This window comes from Lactuca serriola, chromosome 3, assembly GCF_051521515.1.
Source record: "Lactuca serriola cultivar US96UC23 chromosome 3, Lser_US96UC23_V15, whole genome shotgun sequence".
NCBI lineage: Eukaryota > Viridiplantae > Streptophyta > Magnoliopsida > Asterales > Asteraceae > Lactuca > Lactuca serriola.
The window spans coordinates 156,093,861-156,105,362 of NC_136410.1; positions in this window are offsets into that span (position 1 = coordinate 156,093,861).

Consider the following 11,502-nt stretch of genomic DNA (forward strand, 5'->3'; position numbering starts at 1 on the left):
CGATGGGTTTCTTCTTACTACGAGGGTAGATAAGTAAGTCATTTCATGGAGAAATGACGAACTGATCCAAGTAAGAAAGACGTACCCTACTCATTTAGCTCAGGAAAACTATGGGCGCGTTGGTCCTATCCGAAGGGTATCACTACGGACTCGAAGTGTCCGCATCGAGTTCAGAGGATAGTCTTTCAGACATCCTTCCCTAACACTCGAACTGATGATATTCGGATCTCAGATCCATTTTTAAAAGTAATTCTTTCCATGTGTTTGCTCAACCATCTCATCTATGCGAGGTAGAGATAATGATTTCTACTGGATAATCTTGATGGAGTCCTCGATATCCGAGGAACATACGATGCAATCCGTCGATCTCTGGAAGAATAAGATCGGGGTTCTCTAGGGTGAGAAGCCTAGTCTTCTAATTCTATTTCTGTATAGTTCGCTAAGTTGTCTGGGTTGTTCTGGTATCTCCGTAGGTGTTTAGACTATAGGGTGATCTGCTTACAAGAGTCGTACTGGGTTCTAAGTTTGTTCACATGATGATGCGATTACTCGTAGGCTTAGGTAGTCCTCCGTCCTGAAGTTCATATTAGAATTCATACATGTTTTCACAATCACAATCTCGTGTATACGAGTCGTATATAATTAAGATTGAAAAGGTAGTCGAATAACTGATTCTTCTTTAAGCTCACATCCCATCGGGGAAAAAGAAGTTAAAGTGCAATAATCAACTCTAAACCTATAGAACCTTGATTATATATCCCTCTTATGTATACATTCCTCAGTGATAGATCAATCGCATGAATCCTTGGATTGAACTTGACGTACTGCACGAGTGGTACTTCGGGGGTTTCTTCGGAAAAGAAAAGAACTAAGAGGTACTCCTGGCATGAGTACTTTGGTGTTCTGATATGACGGCTTCGCTGGAAAAGCGATCTAGAAGAAAGAGGTGTACGTATGAAGCTAATTGTTTCTTGATGACGACATGATTCTGTTAGCATGAAAGATAAGGATTTTGTGAGCGATTCTGGTTGACCCTAGATGTACTTCGATTGTTCAATCAAAGAGTAAGAGTATGTTCTCTAAAGGTTTACCTACATCTTTATGATGCAGTCCTAGTACGGAATGGAAGTATGTTCGCGAAGGTTTGACCTACATCCCTATGATGCAGTCCTAGTAATGGGTAGAAGTAAGTTTGTAGAATGGTCTCAAGACGTTTGTCATTCAAGCCGAGGTATCGTGGGTTGGTAAATAACAAGATCCAACCACTGAAAGAGACTTGGAAATGTCTCCGAATCTAACTTGCTATATTCCAATGGCTTGACTAAAGCACGAATTCAGATGGACTCCAATGAAAGTATGCTAAGAGTACTTGAATAAAGAATGACACAGAAGTTAGCCGGCTGTCAATATCTTTGATATTTACGACGTAAAGATTCAGGAAAATGACCTTGTAAAGGTCTTACATCATATCCAGAGAAGATAATTCTTGACAGCATAAGGACCTAACCTAAAGTACTTACAATACAAGATAATTTCATAGAAAATGCCTCATCGGGCAAAGACAGAAAACGATTACTTTCTAACAAGGGAAGTAAGGTAAGGAATCTACTATTGACGACGGTCATCCCTTTGCTGAACTCTCAGTTCAGCAAGTTGACGTTCCACATCAAGTAAGTGTCTTTCGTACACCCTATGACGTACTCGAAGCTCTATGACTTCGGCTCGTGATTCTGTCAGTGCTTGCAGCATGGTTTCATGGTTTCTTTCTGATCTCTCGCGATCATCTTCTAGACGAATGGTGCGGAGGGTATGCATTCTAGCATCGGTGACAACTTCGGTAATTTGATGTAGGGCTGTCGTGCCTTGAATCTCATTTCGGGCCACTCTGCGGACCAAGATTGGCAAGACTCTATCTGCTGAGCCCCCATTGCTCAAGTCGTAGAAGCTTCGGTCACCATTAAATGGAATGGGCTGATCTTGTCCTTGGCTCCATGTTTGCAAGCATTCCACTCACTCAGGGGTCGGGCCATGTAAAGCCGGACGAGGGTTAGGAATTGGAACGGGAGCTGCCTGGGGTAGGTTCTCAACCTCTGGTTCGGAATTAGCATCGTTCGAAAGGTTTTCATCATGGTGATCATTCAAAGGGATAGGATGATCATTCTCTGGTTCTTCTCCAAACCAACCAGCTATGACCTCATTCGGAAGGTATTGGTTGCCGTGGGGATGGAGTCCAACCATGTTATCTATGCGAGAATTGGGGTAAGAATATAATTATTAGACGAATTATCTAGATAATTATTTAGAAAATCTTCATCAGTTACATCGCTATTTGTGAAGTGCATACCAGTTATATGTAATCGAAACAGGATAGGCCTTCGAATATGTGACCTTAACTCCAAATTCACACAGAATCGGGGTAAAGTAAAATTTCACAAATTCTAAGTCTATAACATCCTAATTACATATATCCTTAGTGTATCCACTTAGCAACTATCAACTTAGTAATGAAGATCCCGTTTTAGTTCTCAAGTATAAAGTACTTATAGTAACACCAAATACTCCTATAGTATTTTAAGTTTAATGTTATGTTCAATCGTTCTCATTGTGGTAGGGTTGGTAAGATTTTAACATTGATGCAACCACATAATTAAACTTAGGCACATGCTAGTCAACCCTCAGATAATATAGGTGATCAAGCTATATCTTCCCAGTTTTGACCATATGTCTCTAAGCCCACCTGCGTTGCCCAACAATCGTAATTCTTTTGTACTGTCCTAGTGACACTGATTTTAGTATGAATGTAGGCACGTATACTTTATTAAATATTTTATTATTTAAAGTATAAACTCTTGGTCAGAGTATTTTTACCCCTTATGCATTTATAGTTAGTATATCTTTTATGGGTTGATATACTTAATTCACTATAAACAATGCTCTGATACCATTCTGTCACACCCCAAAACCAAGAACGGCGGAAACGTTCTGGGGCGGAGGACGTCATGTACAGTATCACAACAATGTAAAGTAGTAAACAAGCAACAACATCATCCATTGCATTAATAATATAATTATTATACAAGTGTGTTCTGTCAAATTTTGATAAACACTAAAGCATAAATCAAAATGAAAGTGGAGTCTTCAACGAGCTCTATCTTCCCTAATCCTTGCATCGGTACCTGTCTATGATGACCTGAGGATACAAGTAATTTTGAAAGCGAGTATCAACTTTGAAGCTGGTGAGATCATAAGTATTTTAGTGCCTTAATTTGTATGTAAGTATTTGTATGTAAGAATTTGTATATGAACTGTAAGTATTGAAAATGTTTGTAAAACAACTGTAAACGTTTGAAAAAAACCTAGAAATCCCTATGATTCCTACTATTATAATAGGGAGTCTTTTTCCAAGACTTAACTGATCTCTATGTAGCCTTCTACCAAGGCATCTAGTGTCTGTGTGTGTCTCTTGTAAGAGTGTGTATTTTCCCAAGTCTGACTACCATTAATCAAAAAGATAGTTTCTACATTACCGTGCGTCGTGTAAATGTTCACGAAGTGAATGTAATGGGAAAAAGAAATAGTATTATGGTGTAGCGTTGAACTACAACCGTACCAATTACCTAAAGTCTAGGGTAATTCTTCTAAGTACTGTAGTATTTGATATAAATAACTACATCGGTACTCAACTGCCTTATTTTAGGGATAAGGTATAATGTGTTGTCTAGATCCCAGACTATACGCTCCCCTATCAAAGGGATTTTGGGACCTACCCATGACCCCTGCATGTATGCAAGCCATGAGCATCCACATTACTATGATCATGCATACTCGATATAACAATCACAATTGCGTTGTGATTCATCGGTATAGTTAGATCCTGAACTGGTTCAATGCTATAGCACCTAGTGACGTCTGTTCTATGTATATGTAAGCATACTCATGTAAGTGTGATCATGTAATTGTACATATGTAAGCGTAATCATGTAAAAGTATATGAACGTATTCCTTTGCTACCCAAAGGCACTGAACTGAATGAAAGGAACTATTATGTATACATGATATATAACTAATGTTTAAACGACCTTTGGACGGTACCCGATATCCCACCAGACCACATCTCAAGTGCGAAAAGGAAATAGGGTGGATAGCCTTCCTAAGTCTTTTAAACATTACTTATATAACTATACAAATATATGCATGCTTATAACTAAATCTCTATGTAAACGTAATTATGTAATTGTATAGTAATGTACTGTAATGTTCTAGCTGTAATGTATGTTCTCTCTATCTAACAAGTATTGACTCATGAATGAACTGACTCATTGTGTGATATCGCGTTCTAGTAATAGTTCTAGTATCTTCCTAAACTACCCATATGGTAGCTTACTAGTAATATAACTGGTACGTATGAACATGGATGTATACCCTTGCTATCCAAGTGCATTGGATGAACTGGAAAGACCTTTTATGACTATATATGTACACATGATATATAACTAATATTTAAACGACCTTCGGACAGTACCCGATATCCCAACAGACCACATCTCAAGCGCGAAAAGGAAATAGGGTGGATAGCCTTCCTAAGTATTTTAAACATTTCTTATATAACCATACATATAGAGGCATGCAATTTATAATAAAAGCATAAAATAAGTTTTGTAAAAGCCTTTGAACATAAATATTTTCTATGAAAATATCAACTTGATGTCAATCTATAAAAGGGTTTTGAAGGCATGGGTTTGATAAAACGGTTTAGTATAAAGAAACATTTGTTTGAAACACAATTGTAAATAATTTTGAAATGTAATATACAGAGTAAAATGTACAGTGTAATAAGGAGTTTTAAACATATAAAGTGTTTATGAAAATCATTTGAAGGAAACTGTTTGGTAAAACGGCTAATGAGTAGTAAATCATTTGAATGCTGTTTGTTAATCACATGTGATTGATATAATAAGTAGCATGATTCTACTTGTATCCCCCCATAAAACATTTAAAAAACAGTTTAAAACATTGATTAAGGGGTATGAACTCACCTGTTGTGGGTGATACGGATGAACTGAAGAGGTAGGACCGCTAGGTGTCAAGTGAAGTCTTGAACACACTTATGATCCTAGTTAACATATAATTTCACATATATGTAACAAATTAGTCTATAAACAACTAATAAACAAGTCAAGACACCCTAGGACATGCTAAACACTTTTATCAAGTGTTATTAGCCTCTTGGATTGCATCTAAGTGTTTGTAGGGGAAGCTATTGTGTGTAGGGCTCAAGGAAAACACCATAAGGGAGTTCACGACCCTAACAACACTACCAAATGAGTTTATGGCCGTGAACTCATACTTATGTGTCCATTTGATGTTTGATGCTCTATAAGGCCCTAATAAGCATTTCTACTTAATGGCTTGGTCTATGGAAGAGTTTAGGGCATAATACAACTCCTTTTAGGAGTTTACGGCCCAGGGACCATATTCCCTTGGAGTTTACGGCCGTAATCTCCTTTGGGAGGATGTTTATGGTGTTTTCAAGGTTCTAAATTAACTAGGAACTAAACTAGGCTCTTGTACTTGGCTTTAGAAGAGTTTATGGCACCATTTGGCACCATTTTATGGAGTTCACGGCCCTAGAACCTTTTGGGCCGTGAGCACCTTACTCTTGGTGTTCTAAGTGTGTTAGCTAGTCCAAAACACATTAGGGTACTTGTCTAAATTACCCTCTTGGCTTAAGGAAGGTTTTTAGGGGGTTTTGGCACCTAAAAATGGAGTTCACGGCCCAAGAACTCTCTTGGCCGTGAACTCACTTCTAGCCATGAATATTAATTGATTTGTGGTCTAAAACATGTAATCATAGTTCCTAGGTTCATTCCCGAGGCTTTGAGGGACATTGGGACACTTTTGGCCCTTAAAATGGAGTTTACTCTCCGCGTGTTCTTGGGCGGTAAACTCCCAAATCTTGGGGTCTTGATCCGATTTTGATGTTTTCTAGTCATATACACACTAGCATACAAGCCTAAGGTAGTTACCTAACATGGGGAAAAGACTAGGTAGCATTTAAGCCACATATAGGAGTTTACTCTCCAAGAACGTTCTTGGGCGGTAAACTCCCGAATCTTATAGATTTGCTATGTAATCTAAGTTATTAAGCACATTATAAGCATTCTAAGACAACTAGAGGAGTGTACTCACGATTTGGGATAAAAACCCGAAGATACGTGAGAGAGAAAATGGCTTTTCTCTAGTTGGAAATGTAACTAATGACATAATTTGGTTCAGAATTCTATTTATAGTCCAGAGATATTTTTGGCAGAAAATATTTTTATTCGCGAAATGATTTCTAATATAACAGAGTGTTGGAATAACAGTGTTTCACGAAGCCTAGTGTATCCACTCTCCTGATATCTCCTTAAATGTAAATCCTGAAAAACTGCCAAACTTAAACTCGAAGTCTGAATTTTCACTGTAACTGTTCTACTTCTATTGGCTTCAAATGGTTTGTACAGAATGGAAATTTCGGGTTGTCACAAAAACTCTTAGGTATTATGAAATCTCACGAGGATGGGGTTAGTAAGAAAGAGAAACTTGTCACTAATGTTGGATCTTTTGCGTTGGTTGCTAATGGTAAGATGTCAACTGTTGATGATCCCAAATCTGATTTTTCGGATGATTAACTCTGAAAAGAAGACAAGGTGTTAATGGTGTCAAACCCAAAGAAATTCTTCAAGAAGAATTTCTCTCGTTTCAGAAACAAATATAAGCAGGGAAACTCAAGTTCTGAGAAGCAAAGAGAGGAGGGTTTTAAGAACTCTCAAAATGATGAGGAAAAGAAAGAAAAGAAGTTGCTAGGAGATTCTGGTTATGATTGTAATTATATTCATGGAAAGAATCACTTTGCAAAGGAATGATTGCTGCGTAAGCAAAATGAGAAGAAGGAGAAAGAAAAAGACGAGGCATATTACATTCATAAAATAGATGAGCTTCGATAGAATAGTTCATTAAATGCGAAAATTGTGTTGGTTGTGCAAGAGGAAAATGATGATGGTAGAGTCAAAGTGTGGTCTACAGACTCTGAGGACGATGAGATAAGGAAACCTACCCATGGAGGGTATTTTGTGTTGAAGTCCGAGAAGGAAGGCTATGCGAGCAAGTGCTTGATGGTTCAGAGTGGCAATTCAAAACCAAAGGGATATGCGACTGATGGTAGAAAAGCATCAGAGAGCTATTTTGCTGCAAAGACTGTCATGGAGCAGGTGAAGGAGTGAGAGAAGGTGGTCAATAAGGTACATTCAATTCTTAAATCTCTTAATATTCCTTCATCACGTTATGATTATGAATTGGATGATTTACGTTATATGATTTTTGATTTTAGTGATAACTTAAAAATAACTCACATAAGTAATTCTAATCTGAATGATAAACTTAACAGGGTAACTTTCAAGAATGAAGAGAGAAGAAAAAATAGAAGCATTGGAAGTAGAGCTTACTAGATCATGAGATGATATTATTATCCTTAAGAGAGACAATAGAGCACTGTTAAAACAGAGAGATATTTTTTGTTTGGTTGCTAAATGTTTATATTTTAACATTACTCAGCTTCATTTGGATTGTGAAATTGGTAAAGGTTTGCATAAAATTATTTTACTTTTTCTTGAATTAAAAGAAGATGTAATTGATGATGAATGCTATAAGTGTGAATAAATTGTTTCTTCAGATGATGTTTCAGATTCTTACAAGGTTGGACTTGATAAAATAGAAGAATATATCTAGTCCAAAGAACATAAAAACATGTAGAAAAAGGTTTTAACTAAAAAGTATAAACAAGCAATCAAATAAAGTGATATGCAGAAATATGACTTATTACGCAAGAAATTGAATTAAGAAAATACTCTTGATTCTAAGAATATTTCTGAATTCGGTGAAAGTGAAATGAGTGAAATATTTGTAGAGGATGAATTTGATTGTTCTGCTTTTGTACAAAATTATGATGAACCAAAGAAAAACTTAATTTCTGAAAATTCAATCGATTTTGTTCGAATTACTGAAAATAAAGGCTCAAAAGTTTTGAAAGGAAAAGCAATTGTTTTTCCTTAAGTTCAAACTGTTCCGAATCAAGTTTTTGTTAAGAAAGGACTGAACAAAAATGATATTTCTGAATTAACGTACTGGGTAGCTGATGATAACGTGAAATGGTGTGACGGATTCTTCTGGTCAAAGCCTATAGACAACACAGATGAAACAAAAGCTCTTTACAAAATGAACTCTTGGAAAACGAAAGGGAAATATGTTTTAGAACTATTGAATCATGTGGAATTTTGTTACGATAAGGCAGGACCAGGTGGTACAACAGATGTCTCTAGTGAAACATCATCAAAAAAGAATGAAACACCAATTCGAAAGGAAAAACCAAAAGCCAACATTCATAAATCTGTTGCGGGAATTAATCGCAAAGAAAAGACAGTTGAATGCTAGATATAGAAAGAATTTGAGTGAAAGAAAGTGCTTTTTGGAAGAAAATGAATTCAAATCAAAGTTCTATCAATACGTCAAGATGTTCTAATCAAAATAAAGATTCATCTCAAATTCCAAAACAAAAGTCAAGTTATTCTTCCAATCAAAGTTGTTCACCAAAATCACACATTTCAAAACCAATTGTTAAAGCAAAAGATTTTAAGGTTGAAAACAAAGTTGCTTCAGAACCAGAAATTATTCTCAAAGAATACAAAGCAAAATTGAAAAAGGAAGAAAAATAGTTTTCAAAAAGAATGGATCCAAAATTCAAAGAATATACTCAACGAAAAGCCAATTTTGTTGAAACTAATCTTCGTGACAACCTACCCCAATTTATTGTATAAATTTTCGGGATTGGACTTATAGAAATCTTTTAAATTTAAAACGGATCAGTCGGCCGGGTCTACGAATCTATTCTAACTATCAAAGAATTCCTAAAGTTAAGGTTTTTAAAATGGATAAAGGGATGAATTGTACTTTGAAAATAAAATATTTTTGGGTTGACAAAACAAAATTTTTCCCTGTTCAAAAGAAATCCTCACAAGGACCCAAGTTGGTTTGGGTTCCTAAAAATCTCTAAAATTTGCAGGTTATGTGTGACGAACAGTATGATTTAGAATGGTACATATATAGTGGATGTTCTCATCACATGACAGGAAGGAAAGAGGATTTACGAGAGTTTCGAACTTTAAAGGATGGCAGAAAAGTGAAGTATGGAAACAACGCCACTGGAGAAATAAAAGGATATGACATGATCACAAATAGCGAATTCACGATTTGGAAGGTAGCTTATGTTGATGGCTTGCAACATAATCTGATTAGTGTTTCTCAATTGGTTGTAAGTACAAGTCTAAAAGTGCCTTTTGATGAAGAAGATTCAGAAATTATAAAAAAAGAAATCCAAGCCTGTTCTTCTGAAGTCTAGAAGAAAAGGAGAGATGTATCCTTTTAATCAAAATTCGATCCAAGGAAAACCATTTATCTGCTTACATATGAAATCCTCTTCGGATGATAGTTGACTATAAGGCTTTCTTATCCGAACTTCAAGGATATCAACAAGCTCGTAATTGGTGGTCTTGTATGCGGACTAACTCTTCTGAAATTCAAAAAGGAAGACTTATGTGCTGCCTGTGAGCTCGGAAAACAAAGAAGGAAAAGTTATTCATCCATCATAAATACCAAAATCATTGAACCGCTGGAACTATTACAAATTGATCTCTGTGGTCCTTTAGTCATTGGTGGTAACAAATATATTTTGGTTATTGTTGATGATTTTTCTAGATTCACCTGGGTATTCTTTCTTAGACAGAAATCCGAAGGATCACATAAGCTGATTGACTTCATCAAGTAGGTTGAGCTACAATTATGAAAACCAGTTCGGAAAATTCATAGTGATAATGGTTTGAAATTCAAAAATCATGGGTTTGACGAAATCTGACTGGCAAAGGGATTTCTCACAATATCTCTTTACCTTACACTCTACAGCAGAATGGTGTAGTTGAAAGACGAAATCACTCTCTTTGTGAAACTACGAGGACAATGTTGTCATTTGGGAATCTTCCTTTGTATTTCTGGGTTGATGCTATTGCCACCGCTTATTTTACTTAGAACCACTCTTACATCAACAAACAATTTCTGATTACTCCATATGAAATTCTGAACAATCGGAAACATAACGTTAAATTATTTCATGTGTTTGGTTCCAGGTGCTTCTTATTCAATTCCGAAGAAAATTGGAATAAATTTGTCGTGAAAGTTGACAAAGGAATTTTTCTAGGGTATTCATTGACATCAACGCCTATCGATTTCTGGACAAGAAGTCAAACAAGATCTAGGAAACCTACTACGTTACATTTGATGACAATTACATGAAGAAATATCAAAAATAAAATTGCCAATCAGAGGAAATTTGTCCATCAACAAATTCCAAGACAATTCCTCTTATGAATTTATATGAGGATTTTCTAAATTTGTTTGATGAACCCGACAAAGCAATCTCCTTGGAATCGAACACAAAAGACAATCAAGAAGATGAATTGATCTAGATTGTTCACGAAGATGTTGAAGATATAGAGATTCCTCCTGAGCAACCAATTCCAAATGATGCTCATCCAAAACCTTTTAATGATCCAATCTAGGGGAGAGCTCCACTCAGAACCTCAATAACGATATTCTTCTCCAGGGGGAGCATTCAATTCCGACATATGGGTCACATGTAAACTTCCAGGGGGAGAATAATGAAAATAATGACTCTGATGCACAATTGGAATTTGAATATGTTTTTGCTGAAATTGATCCAATCTATGATAAGATTTATCCTCCAATGACAAAATGGACCAAAGATCATCCTCCATCTCAAGTGATCGGAGATTATTCATCAAGAGTTCTCACTCGTGCTCAACAAAAAGCGAAACAAATTGTATTGTTTTTTAAAATGGAATTTTGCATGTTTAACTCGTTCATTTCGAAAATTGAGCCTAAAACTATTAAAGTTGCTCTTGATCATGCATACTGGGTTCAAGCTATGTAGGAAGAACTGATTGAGTTTGATCGTAACAAAGTATGGCGATTGGTTCGTACTCCGGTAGATGCATTTGTGGTTGGTATGAAATGGGTATTTGGAAATAAGATGGACAAAGAAGGGAACATTATTTGCAATAAGGCACACTTGGTTGTTAAAGGTTATTGTCAAGAAGAAGGAATAGATTACAAAGAGATGTTCGCACTGGTGGCTAGACTTGAATCAATTTGCATCATTCTTTCCTATGCTACTCACAAAAATTTGGATGTCTATCAAATGGATGTGAAGTGTGCATTTCTGAATGTAGAGATTGAAGAAACTGTCTATGTTGAACAACCTCCAGGTTTTGTGAACAAAAAATTTCTGAATCATTGTTACATTCTAGATACAGCATTCCGAGGGAATATGAAACTCTAACTCGTTTTCTTAAGCAATAAAAACTTAAACAAGGTTTTGTTGATCCTACTTTCTTT